The following is a 15,787-nucleotide window of genomic DNA, read 5'->3' as shown; positions in this document are numbered from 1 at the left end:
ATTAAATGCTAAGATATATAACCAGTGGTATAGTTGGTTGAATACTCTTTTAATTTGGGTAACTATATTAATAAGGACTCTTATGATGATTCCCTTATTTTATTATTATGGTATCATGTGTTAAGTTTTAACTTTTATCAGATGACTTCTTATTTTGTTCAACAAATTTATAATGTCTTATTTTATTACAAAATCATATATACTATTGCATTCTTTAAAATTGAATAAACAAACATATAAAAACTAAAGCAGCTTAATTATATTTATGTTTGGGAGGCAGAAACAAATCAATTCTTGTCCGTCCATTTTTAAATTGACAACTTAATATTTAATGAACATCTAACAGCCAATTTATTATTGTTAAATAATACGTATATTTATTCCATTTGTTTTTAATGCCAGAAGATACAAAAAACCACCATATCTCACAAAATATAAAAAAAGGTCAGAATATATCTTTTTTTTGAATAAAAATCATTTTATTCTTTAAAAAAATAGCAGAAATCAGATTAAATATTTACTCTTATCTTTATTCTTATCCTTATAGTAAGTTATGTTCGTGGTGTGTCCATTGCCTTTGATTGTCCAAATCTCTTGAGAAATTTCTTACCATATATTAGCTTCATTAATAAAGTTCCTTCCTTTGCTTGCTTAATTTGAAATCCCAAAAAAAAAAAAGTTTTCACATCGCAAACATCTTAAATTTATTTTGCAAAATATTGGATAAATGCTTTTATAAACTTTCATTAATAATACCAAAAATAATGCTATCGACATAAACTTCAACCGAAAAGATATTTTTCTTTATGTTCAAGATAAATAGAGATTCATTCATTTTGAAAACGCATGTGATCCAGATATTCAGAATCTTCGAATTCGGGTGGTGAGGATTAGTCTCATAAAAAATACGTATAAATTCTTCTATAGTCATGGTTCTTTTATTATAAACTCTAAATATTTTACTGTACAATGAATATTTTAAAAATATTCCTTCATCAACTTTTGCAGCAAATATTTTAAAATTATCTTTTCTATTATTAAAAAAAATATATTTAGCATTCTTCTCTTGAACAAATTATATGGAGTTATTTATTTATTTATTTTTTAAGAATAGCTCTAATAACACTATTCATAATATATCAATCGATGTTAACCGCATCCACTCATAGATACTTAAAATTTAAAAATATTAGTCTCATTGAGTATTTTTTTTACCATTCCTTCTAACTTATAGCCCTCCAACAAAACTTAGATAGGCAAATTAGAATTTTAATTATAAGTATTACATACACTAAAAATTTGTTAGTTCAAATTGAAATAAATTGTTATTGACCCACTATAATTTGTAATATTCAATATAAAGTTCTATGATCTTAATCATTTTTTTATTTAGATTTGTTTGGATTCATCAAACGTATCTACTCTCTTAACGTTATTTTCCCAATAGTCTCAACTAACTTTTCTAGAACAAAAAAGAATATTATTTTAACTTTCTTTATAAACAAAACGGCTTACCGCTATCTTGAAAAAGCTATGATGGATTATTTAAGTTACTAATTATGTATTTCTTGTTAACCTATCAGTTGGTTTAATAGCCATCGGCTACACGAGACCTGAAAGGCAATTTAAAATAGTTATATTATTTATGTTATGGGAATAGTAGTGCTCAAAAAAGATTTTGGTTCCTTATTATGTATTATATTTATTATTATTATTTTTATAATATAATTTATTGATTTTATTAGATAAAATAAATTAAATAAAAAATTAATAATAATAATAATAATAATAATAATAATGAAGAAGAAAAATTATAGCATATTAAGAAAGAATATTAAGAGTATTAAATAAATATTATATAAAAAATATACTAAAAGAATATAAAAAAATTAAATACATTTAAAAATATTATAATTTAATATCATATTTTTTTAGTAATTATTTATATTTTTAATTAATATTATTTAAATAATATTTATTTTATTAAAATTAATTTTGATATAAAATTGTCAAATATAAATTATGTTAACACAAACTCAATTTGTCAATGAGTTATAGCTAAAATCACATAGTCTTTTCATATTCATTTAAGAGATTGTAAATTCGAATTTCTTATCTCTAGTTTAAAAAAAATCAATTCTATTTAAAATCAATTTTATAAAGTCACATTTATTCAATCTGAATTTAGAGAGTCTGTGAGTAAAAAAACTAGTTATGATCAATCATATTTACTTATAAATAGACTTCTGTGATTGCATGCCTTCACATAACGAAAAGAGAAATTACCATATAATACAATTTGGAGAGAGGCATGGAGTTGAAGAAACAGGTGGTGTTTGTGAATCTGCTCCTTTTAGTTTTAGGAATGACTACCACAATTTTCGCTGGGTTTGATAGAATTCCAAGTGTGTTGAAGGAAGCAGCAAATCTAAATGGTGATGATTACTATCCGTGCTGTGATAATTGTGTCTGCTCAACCATGACGAGTGGCACATGCCAATGTAAGGATGTTGTGGATGCGTGCCACGTGTCCTGTGGTAATTGCATTTGTACATCTCCAAAAGACTGTCGTTGCGATGATGAATTGGAGTCCTGCGATCCTCCATGTGATTACTAACTCAAAATCTTAAATACCAAGCTAACTTTGGTGAAGTTCAGTTACTCTTGATGTAGCCACGAGGCAACTTCACTTGGCCGACCTTTACTTTCGTGTGGATAGAAATATTAGCAAATAAAGACAAAAATGTACTTCTTTTATTTAAATAAAAAATTTGAAGGTAACTACTTAACTCTCCAAAATTTTAAAAATGCTAATAAAAATGACTTTATTTTTGTTAACAAAAAATATTATTCAAATATTACAAAATATTATAAAAATATTTTATCATAAAAAAATATTTTGTTAACAGAATAGGTGAAAAGAATAAACAATGCTAATGTGGCATTCCTTTAATATTAAAATCCCATTTGTTAGTAATAACAAGAGTTAAGTACAATTTTAGTTTTTAAGGTATAAGTCGAAAAATTTTTTTGATTCTAATTTTTTCACGTATAAAATTATTTCTAAAATTTAACTTAATTTTAAAATCGTCATTTTTACTTAAATTTTAAAATTTATGACTAAATTATCTCTAGCCAAATAAATTATAAAATAAAATAAAAAAGAGAAAGAGAACGGACGAGAGAGAGTAAGAGAATCAAGAGAAGAGGGGGAAGAAGAAGGGGGAAGGGAAGGTGGTGACGGGCCGGTGAGAGAGGATGGACGTCAACGCCAACAAATTAGCGAGGAGGACGTCCGACGCGTTGCCGTTCTGTTCTTCCTCCTCGCTAGCTCTTCGGTTGCCGCTGCTCCTTGCATGTCGCCGCTACTCCTTCCTAGGATTTCAATTCTATTTCTGATTTGTTGATTTTGTTAATTGCATTGTTAATTATTCTGCTTTTGTTTTTTTATTAATTACATTATTGATTTGTTGATTTTGTTAATCACATTGTTGTTATTGACTCTAATTCAATTCTGACTTTTTTGTTCTTCTGCTTCTGTTTCTTCTGCTTCTGATTCTATTGTTGTTGTTGGTTCTGCTGCTTCTATTTCTATCTTTGTTGTTCTTCAGAGTTCAGAGAGATGGTGATGATTTCTCTTTTCTTCTTCTCTTCTACTGTTGTTGTTAGTTGAAATGAATTGTGTTTTGATTCTTTGATATTTGTTAGTTGAAATTCTGTTGCTGTTGTTGAAATTTTGTTGAAATTCTAGTTGAAAAAGAAGAAAAAGAAGAATAGTAACTGAGTATTTTGGTGAAAAAAAAGAATGGTATTTTGATTCGAAAGACGGTTTTAAAATTTAAGTTAAATCTAAGCGATAATTTTATACGTAAAAAAAATTTGAAAACAAAAAAAAAATTTAACCTATATCTTAGGAATGAAAATCGTACTTAACCCTAATAATAATAATAATAATAATAATAATAATAATAATAATAATAAATCAAGTTGCATTTATCACCTCTTTATTAAAAGAATCATGAATTGAAAGTTTTAAGTTGATAAATTTGAAGAGTTTAAAAACTTACCATGTTTGAAATCAAAAGAGAAATTCAAAATGAATTCAAATTCGACAATACAATATTATTCATGAGGAATGAAACATATGAGTTGAAAATTTGACCAGAACTTAAAGTATTTGAAGTAAATTTAAATAAGAAATTTGATTAGTAAGTTTTTACTGTTTTTTTTTTTAAATATTACAATTAGTACTTAGTTGTTATGAGAATTATTATTATATTAAATTTTGCCTATACAAAGGTATATATGCTTAAGATTAGTTTGGATAAACAATTTAAATAAATTCTTTTGAAAAAAGAGGTTAAAATATAAAATTTTTTATTAACAGTAGCTTATAAATAAGTTATTTTGTATTTGAATTTTTAGTTATAGAAGTACTTGTTTTAAAGTTGTAGTGTTTGGATAAATGACTCAAAATATACATTTTTTTTACACAAGAGAATGAATATTAAAATAGCGATGGTAATAAATATATTCTAATAAAATTCTAATTCACAATAATATTGATGACAATGCCAAAGAAATTATTGTGTAATTTGTGTTTGGTATTTTATTGTGTATAATATGATATGTAAAAATAGAAAACAAATGTGAAATGTGTGTCATGTATGTTTTGTTGTTATTTTTCAAGGTTGCGAGAACCGGACCGGTCAAAGAACCGGTGAGGTCACTGGTTCAATGGTTCACTGGTTCGACCGGGGTTCAACCGGGGTTCAACCGGTTTAATTAAATATTAAATAAAATTATTAAAAATCTAAAAATAATTTTAAATAATAAATTATTATAAATATATAAATTTAATAATTTCTAACTTAATAAAATTTAAAATTTCACATAATAAAGAGCAAAACTTCAAGAAGAAAGCTATGTAGAGTCAGCACCTAAGCATAAATATGCAGCATATACATATAGTATTCTTCCATACATTTTTTGAAACAGAGGAAATTTCATTCAGGATAAAGGAAAGACATCTAACATAGCCAAATTCTGAACATGGCTTGGGGCATCTTCCATCCACATGCAATTTGGAGTGGTAAGAGCTAAGGTTGCTAATTCATGAGCTTCTCTATTCCCTTCCCTCTTAACATGACTAAATTCCACAAATCTAAAATTTCTAATAAGTGAAATGGCATCAGTAATAGAAGTTCCAAAACAAGAATTAAAACACCTTCTCTGTTTGAGGACACCCATTACTTCTATATTGTCACTTTCAAGAATCACCTTTGAAAAACAACAGTCTTTTACAAAATTCAACCTCCAAAATGCTGTATATGCTTCTGCTCATGTGCTTCAAGGGGATAAGGTATTGTCTGGGTTGTTGATGCCTCCATTATGATTCTCATCTCATTCCTAATTACAACACCAACTCCTCCATTAATATCATGTGACTCATTATGTATTCTTCCATACATTAGTCTTTGAAACAAGACTAAAAATGCACAAGCACAAGCATAAAAATCAAAACCATGTAAATAACATGACACTTATGTTTAAATTGTTAGTAACCACAACACCAGCAGCAGTTTAAATACAACACCAAGAACAACACAGCAAGATTATTAACAAAAAATACAGATTATTGTGTAATATAAATTATTAACAATTAATCAATAACACAGCAAAAAGAACAATTATTAACACCATAACAAGAACACAGTAACAGCCAAAAACACAGCAAAGAGGATTACAACAGCACACCATTCCATACCATAACACAGCAAGAACGACTTTCCAATACACAACACAGCAAGAACACAGCAAAGAGGAGAGGACTCACCTACCAGAATCTTCAGCAAGCACGGAAGAGCAGAGGGAGGCGACCACGGCAGAGCAGAGGGGGCTGGAGAAATTGTGGCGAGCAAGGCAGAGCAGAGGGAGGGGACCACGGCAGAAGATCAATAAAAAGCCTTTTGAATTGAAGTTCAACATCTTCAGTATCTTGTGGCTGTGGGTTACTTTGTGATTGTTCCGTCTGTAACAATCAGAAAAACAAATTCATGAAGCAGCAAATAAAAATCAGAAGCAGCAAACAAAAATCATGAAGCAATCCAAAACAAATTCAATGATGAACAAATAACCTCAGCAAATAAATCAAAAAATTTATTCAAAAAAGGAAGTTATGAACAGAAGCCAGAAAAATTTATTCAACGTTTCAACAAATTTATTCAACATACAAAAAATTGAAGAACAAATTTATTCCTCTCACAAAAAATTGAAGAACAAATTTATTCAAAATTCGAACGGAAGCCAGAAACCCAGAACTTACCGCAAGTGAAGAACGAACAGAAGCCATAAACCCAGAAACCCAGAAGCCAGAAACCCAGAACCCACAACGGTGCTTCACGACCAGCGACCAAAACCCAGAAACCCAGAAGGCAGAAACCCAGAACCCGCAACGGTGCTTCACGACCCGCGACCAAAACCCAGAAACCCAGCAGCCGCAACGGTGCGCGACGACCCGCAACGGTGGGAGTGTTCTTCACGGCGTTCGTCGGTTGTCCGTCGTTTGCAGATTGTCCAGCCTCGAGCTTAGGGTTGGGAGTGGAGTGTTGAGTGTTCTTCGAAGATTAGGGATTGATTTAGGGTAAACTGATGCTTCTACCCGTGTTGCTCAGCGCTTCAGCCTGTGTTTTTTTTTTTTTTTTTATAAAATAGCCAAACGACGCCGTTCCAATAGTTGGAGGAAAAACCGGTACTTGGAAAAACCGGGCCGGTTCGCCCGGTTCGCCGGTTAACCACCGGTTTGTCCGGTTTTTTGCAACACGGTTTTACATGTGGACCGGACCGGCTAGGTGACCGATTTCCGGTTAACCCGGTTGAACCGATCGGTCCGGTCCGGTTTTCAGAACATTGCTATTTTTTATTTTTGCTACTCCTGCTAGAACTCCTTTCTTCTTTATTGGGGTCGAGAACTTGCTGTAACAACTATAAAAAAATAGCAAGTTATATAAAAATAAAACCACATGTAAAAAAATAAAATTAAAATTGAGAATCCATACTACACACAATGTTAAATACAAACTTATTAATAAAAATAGAATAGTAAAATGATAAAAAAATACATGGAAGGGACATATACAACAGGTGGTTCAGATGAAATATTGTGTGAAAAAAGTGGTGGAGGGTCAGTACTTCCATCAGATGAAACATTGCGTGAAAATAGTGGTAAAAGGCCAATACTTTCAGCAGATGAAATATTACATGAAAATGGTGGTGGTGGAAGACAGTACTTCTAGCAGATGGAATATTGCATGAAAATAGTGGTGAAGAGCCAGTATTTTTAGTAGAATTAGGAAATCATTTTAACAGAACTAATAATGAAAGTAACACAATAGTGTCTTTTATTTTGAAGTCAAAATTTTTTTTAATGAAAATAATAAAATAACTTATCGAGAAGGAGAGAAGTCATATTTTTTCTACTTTTTCAAAAGATCTGAATTAATATCTCAAAAAGTTAAAAGCATTTCTCAAGATGGTACCAAACACGCATAATGTAATTTTTCATAATTCAAAAAAAAAAAATTGTTGCTACTTCCCAACGCTTTTTAAATGTAAATTGTTGTGTTCCATATAATACAGAGGCTATGGATTAAAAAGTCTCATATTCTTTTTTATGAGTGTTAGTAAATTTAAGAGATAAAAAATACAATAGTACTATTTTTGTGAGTGAATGATTTTGGGACCAATAATTATGAATAGTATACTTACATTTTTATTCAATTATTAATTTAGAATTCTAATTTTTTTTAATTTCTCTAAATCCAAATCTAAAATTGAATGCAGAGTAATTGATAATACAAATCGGAATATGTTCTACGTGAATTGGAAGACCCATCAATAAGAAATACTAGCTATAATGGGTTTGAAGAGCATGCGAGCAAGCCTTAAAATAGGATGTACTTCTATCTTTTTGCAGTGATAGCGTTGAAATTGAAAAGAAAGATAAATTTTAAGAGATAATTTTTTTAGGCCAACAAAATTTGATATAAAAATATTTTTGGAGATGTGTTCTAAAATGATATTGGATGGTATTATGTTTTAGCATGATAGATTCAGACCTTCTTCCAATGTACGAAAAGATTTAATCAAATTTTTTAAATTTTATATATGTGCATTGTTAGTGGTATTGAGAGTGCACATACAATTAGTTAGAGTTTGTTAGAAACAGTTAGAGAAGTACGTTACACTTGCACTAAACTGCTGTTATAAATATCACAGCAACATGTAAGAGAAGTTAGTTTTCATCATTAATGCAAATATTCCAATTCTACATCATTTTCAATTCTCTTATTCTTTCACAGTTCTTCTCCTCAAATCTCTTTCTTTTCATCACTAGTCTGATACCTCACATGGTATCAGAGTTAGCAGATCCATAGCCAACACATCATCATCAACACCATAAATCACCACCAATGCTTAAATGAGCTTGCTAAATCAAAACGTATTTGTAATATTTTTTGCAATCAAACTCGATGACAACAACTAGAAAGCATGGAAGAAACAAGCATTGGCACGCATCAAGATTAATAAGTGGCAGAATCATCTCAATCCAAGGAAAGTTTCTATAATGTTCAATTTAGAGGCAGATCGAAAAAATGGCATTGAAACTCAAGAATACCTAGATTGGGAAGTTCAAGATCAATGTCTTGTTGCGTGGTTCACAGCATATATGGAATCAAATTTTGTGAATCGAGTAATTGAATGTGAATACGCTCATCAGATCTGGAGCATTCTTAAAGAGTTCTTTAAAACTCGAGTTAAATCAAGAATCAAGCAATTGAAGGCTCAATTAAAGAGATTCAAGCAGTAAGGTTCATCAATCTCAGAATACATGGCCAAAATCAATCAAGCAGCAGAGTCATTAAATGCCCTAGGAGCTCCATTCACAACAGAAGAGTACATCGAGGCTGCATTAGGAGGTCTCAGCGAGGAATATAGCACTTTCATCACAATAGCCACAACAAGGATTGAACAAATGTCGAAAAGCGAATTTGAAGATCAATTGCTAACTTAGGAAGAGTTACTTGAAAGATTTCAAAAACCAGAGTTTGGCTCAGTACAAGTTAACCTCGCTCAGAGTAATGACGCTCCAGAAAGATTACAAGGACGAGGCTACAGCAATCACAACAACTACAACAACAGAGGCAGATTCAGAAGTAGATTTAGAGGTTCTCGAGGCAGAGGATATTACAGAGGTGGAGGAGGAAGATCGTCATGATGGCAAGGCAACAGACAACAGTGTCAGTTATGTGGAAAGCTTGGTCATACAGTGATCCATTGTTACCATCGTTTCAACCAAGATTCTATGAATCCCCAAATGCAAACCCTAAACTCAGCCCAAGCCCTCTCTCTAGCATTCCACAATGGTTCAAACTCCCAATTACCTTCCTAACAGCACCAATCAGCCTTAGAGCCATCAGCTACAACTTCATATCCTCATACTTTTTTATCACTACCGTCAACAATTTCAGACACAGCTTGGTACCCTGATTCTGGTGCCTCTCATCACATTACATATGATCCAAGAAACCTCATTGCAAGAGCATAATATAAAGGTTCAGAGCAAGTATTCGGAGGTAATGGTCAAGGTATGGACATTAAACATATTGGAAGTACGTTAATGCATGCATCATTGTCAAAAAGACACTTTAACCTGCAAAACCTTCTCCATGTCCCTACCATATCCAAAAATTTAGTTAGTGTAGCTAAGTTTGCTTTAGACAATTGTGTTTTCTTTGAATTTTGGCCTAATTTGTGTAATGTGAAATGCCAGATCTCAAAAAAGACATTACTTCAAGAACTACTTAAAGATAGCCTTTACAGATTTGAAGGAATTCAAATTGTCTCAACAAATCTCAAAAATAAAGAAACTCAACTTCAAAACCCATACTGTCACAGTGCTACTACCCTCAGCAACACTATCCTCAAACTAAAAACAACTCATCCAACTCTCTCCACCCTCACTCCAACACAACAATCCATTGAAAGAGCAACTGCTGCTAGCTCCACTTCTCAATCCTCCACAACATCACAGCAAGTGCCACTGCAACAAATTCCTGAACAACTACCTTCTGCTACTATATCTCAAAATTCTATGTTTGTTGTAAGAAATAAGCAAGAAAATATTATACAAAACACAAAAGAGTATGTAAATAAGTTCATTGGTCATGTTAGGCAGTTACAAGATTCTGAGTCTGTACTTAGTCCAATAGCAAATGCAGAAGTTCAAATTGCATGTAAAAGCTTAAGTCAAGTAGCTCAATTGTGGCATAGAAAGTTTGGGCATCCATCTGAAAAAATTGCTTCTATTGTAATGAAAAAATGCAATGTTCTTAATCATGCCTCAATAAATAAAGATCATCTCAATCCCACTTTGTGTAATGCTTGTTGTATTAGCAAAATTCCTCAGTTACCTCACACTAATTCTCACACAAATTATGAACCCTTAAATTTTATTTTTTCTGACATTTGGGGCCAGCGCCAGTGTATAGCAAGACAGGCTGTAGGTACTACATTTGCTTTATTGATGCTTGCACAAAATACACCAGCATCTACCTGCTACAAACAAAAGGACAAGCGTTCCATGCCTTTCAGAAATACAAAGTAGCATTGGAACTCAAAACTGGATTAAAGATTAAAGCCCTACAAACAGACAATGGAAGGGAGTATTTGTCTACAGCCTTTACTCAATTTCTAGAGACAAATAGAATCCAACACAGACTCACCTGCCCCTACTCCTACCAACAAAATGGCTCATTTGAAAGGAAACATAGACACGTTACCGAAACTACTCTAACCCTCCTAATCCAAGCCAATCTACCCTTAAATTTTTGGGGAGAAGCAGCCCTAACAGCCGCCTATCTCATTAATATCCTTCCTACACCCAAATTCAACTACATATCACCTCACGAAGCCCTCACCAATACGAAACCTGATTACACCAATCTCAAACCCTTTGGTTGCACTTGTTATCCCTTCCTTAGACCATATAACACTCATAAATTTGTCCATAGATCCCACAAGTGCATCTTCATTGGTTATGCATCAGACAATAGAGGATACTGATGCCTCTCACCAAATGGCATAGAATTCATCTCAAGAGATATGTTGTTCAATGAACATGAATTTTCTTATCATCACCTCTTTAATTCTCATTCCACTCAATCAACTATAGTATCCCAACCCCAGTCCATACTTCTTCCCTCTCATCCTAATCTTCTTTGCATTATTAGTTTTCCTGCACCATCACCTCTTCATCCCTCTCCTCAGCTTCACCACCCGAATCTTCCCCACTCACCATCAACACCACCCCACCTAACTTGTTCCTCCTCCTCCGCCCTGCGCGCCTATTCACCAGCCTTACACAAACCCTACCACACCTGTTTCTGTCCCTTACCATCCCCATGAACCTCCCGCTATTGTCTCATCTTTGCATGCATTACATGATACTTCCAATTTTATTAATGGCATATCTCTTTCATTATCTACTTTACCTGTTTCTGCATCTGATAATTCTGTTGCTGTTCCTACTACTGCTAATGATTTTGCTAGTGACCCATCTTTCAGTACAGGTGTTCCTCGGCCTGATAGCATTGATATTGTGCTCCCTCCACCTCCCTCCACTAATGGGCACCATATGCAGACTCGAAGCAAGTCAGGCATTCACAAGCTAAAAACTTATGCAGCAGTGCTTCAGGATGCTATCCTTGATCTTCATAACGTGCTGCCTCCAACAGTTGCTCATGCTCTCAGCTCCCCCCACTGGCAAAAGGCAATGCAAGAAGAGTTTGATGCCCTGATGAAGAATCAAACGTTTCAGAGCCTCCCCTAAACATAGCACCTATCATTAGGTGCAAATGGGTGTTTCGCATAAAATAACACCCTGATGGAACCATTCAGAAATACAAAGCAAGTCCGGTAGCAAAGGATTTTCATCAAAAGGAAGGAGTCAACTTTGATCAAGTGTTCAGTCCAGTAATTAGACCTCTCACAATTCGAATTGTACTTAGTCTAGCATTGTCCAAGGGATAGAAAATCAGACAGTTTGACTTTAACAATGCATTTCTTAATGGAGATTTAGAGGAAACTGTGTTTATGACTCAACCTGAATGCTTCATTTTCGCTGCTCACCCTCATCATGTTTATAAGCTCCAAAGGTCTCTATACGGTTTAAAGCAAGCCCCTCGTGCATGGTTTTCCAAGCTCAAGCTCACCCTCAACAGATTTGGATTCACTAACACTAAATCTGACACCTCCTTGTTCACCAAAGTCACCAATTCTTCTGTAATTTACATTTTTATCTATGTGGATGACATCCTCGTCACTGGAAGTTCCCAATATGAGATCTCTCACTTAATTCACTAACTAAATGCTGTATTTTCACTGAAGGACCTAGGAAAAATGAACTACTTCCTCGAAATTGAGGCAATTCGAACAAGTGACAATGAAATGTTGTTGTGTCAAACCAAATACCTGAAAGATCTATTAACAAAAGCTGGAATGAAGGATGCCAAAGGGGTGTCTACTCCAATGGTGTCAAGTCTCAAATTATCAGCACATGGAGGGGAAGCCTTTGCAAAACCAGCCCTATACAGGTCTGTAGTTGGTGGCCTTTAATATGCTATAATTACAAGGCCTGAAATTTCTTTTGCTGTAAACAAAGCTTCTCAATTTATGCATCACCCTCTTGAGAGTCACAAGAGAGCAGCAAAGAGGATCCTAAGGTACTTAGCAGGGACAATTAACTATAGTTTGAGGTTTCAAAAGTCAAATGAAAACAGAATCTATGGATTTAGTGATTCAGATTAGGGCAGCGATGTTGATGACAGGAAGTCCACCAGTGGTTTCTGCATCTTTCTTGGACCAAATTTAGTTTCTTGGTCAAGCAGAAAGCAGCATGCAGTCTCAAAAAGTTTCACAGAGACAGAGTATCAAGGTATAGCAGCAAGCTTAACTGAGATAATTTGGATTCAAAACTTGATGAGTGAAATGCAAGTTTCCTGTTCAACCAAACCAAATCTTTACTGTGATAGTCAGAGTGCAGTGTTACTAGTGGCAAATCCAATTCTTCATAGCAAAAGCAAACACTTTGAATTGGATCTATATTTTGTGCAAGATCATGTTGCTCAAAAGAAAGTCAACATACTTCACATCCCATCCCAAGATTAAATGGCAGATAGTTTCACAAAACCTCTTTCTAGTCAGAACTTTAAGCGCTTCAGAACACAGTTGAAGGTAATCAACAGATTTTTCAGGACAAATTCCAAGAGCCCAAGTAGTAGGATTGATGTTAGTGATATTGAGAGTGCACATGCAGTTAGTTAGAGTTTGTTAGAAACAGTTAGAGAAATAAGTTACACTTACACTAAGCTGCTGTTATAAATATCATAGCAACCTGTAAGAGAAGTTAGTTTTCATCATTAATGCAAATATTTCAATTCTACATCATCTTCAATTCTCTTTTTCTTTCACAGTTTTTCTCCTCAAATTTCTTTCTTTTCACCACTAGTCTGATGCCTCACATGCATGAGTGCATCTCGCTACATGCTAAAAATCATTTTAATTTTTTTAAATTTCCTGACAATGCATCTTGTTAATGGCGAGAAAAAAGTTTTTGATTTTATTTTTTATTTTTTTCTATAACATTTCCATTTACAACCTTATTTTTTTTCCTTCTCACCTACAACAGTTTCATCAACAACAAAATCAATACTTTTTTCGTCATTTTCTCTTCACAATAATCACAACCACAATACATTATTATTGTGTCCTTCATCATCCTATTTATTTTCGATTCTCAACCAACCATCAAACTTTTCGTCTCTCCTTCGATTTTTCATTAAAATGGCTTGATAATTTTCTCCTAAAACAAACAAACAACAACAAAAATCTAAAAAATTAAATATATTTATTAAATAAAAAATTCATAACATGATCATAAACTAAGATTTTTAACTTTTTACACAAAAAAATTATTTAAAAAATCTTATTAACAAATAAGAGTAAAAAAGTCTAGTTATTAACTAGTATAACATCATAAAATATAAAACAAAATAAAAAAAATTCAACTAAAAAAGTATATAAAAAATTCATAAATCTTATCCACAATTGTTTTGAAAAAAATATATGCAATTCTCTTGTAACTTTTTAGAAAGAGATGAAGCATTATATATTTTAAGAGTTTGTGTGTGCAAATTGGTTAAAGTTGGTATCATGCATAATTATGTTTGTGAAACATTAATCATAAATGTTGTAAATTTTTTCATTTATATTTTTTCTGTTATTGAATAAAAATTATAAATAATTTGTTCATTAACTTTTTTTCGTCTATTTGTTATCAAGAGTAGAAAAGATGTAAGTTAAAAAATATTTATCGGATTAAATATTAATATAATAAAAAAATTGAGATAATTTTTTTTGTATACTAAATAAATTAATTTTTTTAATAAATATATGTATTAATATTTTTGTATACAAACTATACATAAATATAATAAAATAAATTAAGTACAAAATTTGTGTGTAAAGTAAACCATACATTAAGAGTCTAATAATATAATTAAATGTCACTTAATTCGTATTCATACATTGTATGATTATAATATAAATAATTTTTATTAAATTTTTTTTTTAAATTGTATAATAGTAAGAGAGTGTAACAGTATTTATTTAAATATACAAACATAATAATTTTTATATTTAAGTAGAATCTATTAATATATATGGACTAGAAAATATAACAAAATTATTTTAGCCTCTAAAAATAAAAGCTGAAATAATCTTATATATTATACAATAAATTTTTAGTTTTTTATATATAATTTTTTTTAAATTAAAAATAACAACTATTATTATCAATAAATAAATACTAATAAATTTTTATAATAGAATAATATTTAGTCTAGAGGTAGTCCAGATGTTATACTAGTGAAATATAATGCAAGAAGCAAAACACCCTCTTATGTCATGCATTTGAGATATATCAATATTAATTCCACCTCAAAATTAATTTTGCATTTTCATATCCTTTTATAGAAAGTATGTAGCATTGTACTTATTCTGTGACTCCTCATATTTGAGAGTTGAAACTTTACGATGATTCTATGTTTTTATTTTGTGTTAGGCAAAATAAAAATGTTGGGTGCAATTATTTTTAGTAAATTGATAAAATAGATAAAGAAGAATATTATAATGTGTAAAACTATGTGATGTTTTTTTAAGAACAAATGTCCAAAATTTTTATCTAGTTCATACACAATAGTTATTTATAAATAAGAAATGTTAAGAACCATTAAAATTTATTATTTTTAGTTATTATTTAGTTATTAATTCAATTTTTTTAGTTTAATTTTTTTAATTTAATAATATAATAATATACTTTAATTTTATATTTTTAAATATTAATGACTAACTGATGATAAAAAATAACAAATTCTAATGATTATTTAGCATTTCTCTCTATAAATAAAGTAATATCCAATTAATAGTTTTTAAAGAATTTTTAATTAGACTATAATTTTTAATAAATTTTTAATCACAACATCAGTTTTTTATTTTTATTTTTTTGTTACACATATCAATCATCGCGTTAAATTTTGATAAAAAATTAAGCAAATAAATCTCTATCATTATTTAATAAAAATATAACATTCTCTAAAATTGTTTAAAATTTTTAAATTAGTCCCTCCATAGTCCATATAAACAAATAATTAATCTATTTTGACTAATT

This window comes from Arachis stenosperma, chromosome 6 (assembly GCF_014773155.1).
Source record: "Arachis stenosperma cultivar V10309 chromosome 6, arast.V10309.gnm1.PFL2, whole genome shotgun sequence".
Lineage (NCBI taxonomy): Eukaryota > Viridiplantae > Streptophyta > Magnoliopsida > Fabales > Fabaceae > Arachis > Arachis stenosperma.
Note: the sequence above shows the minus strand (reverse complement) of the source record.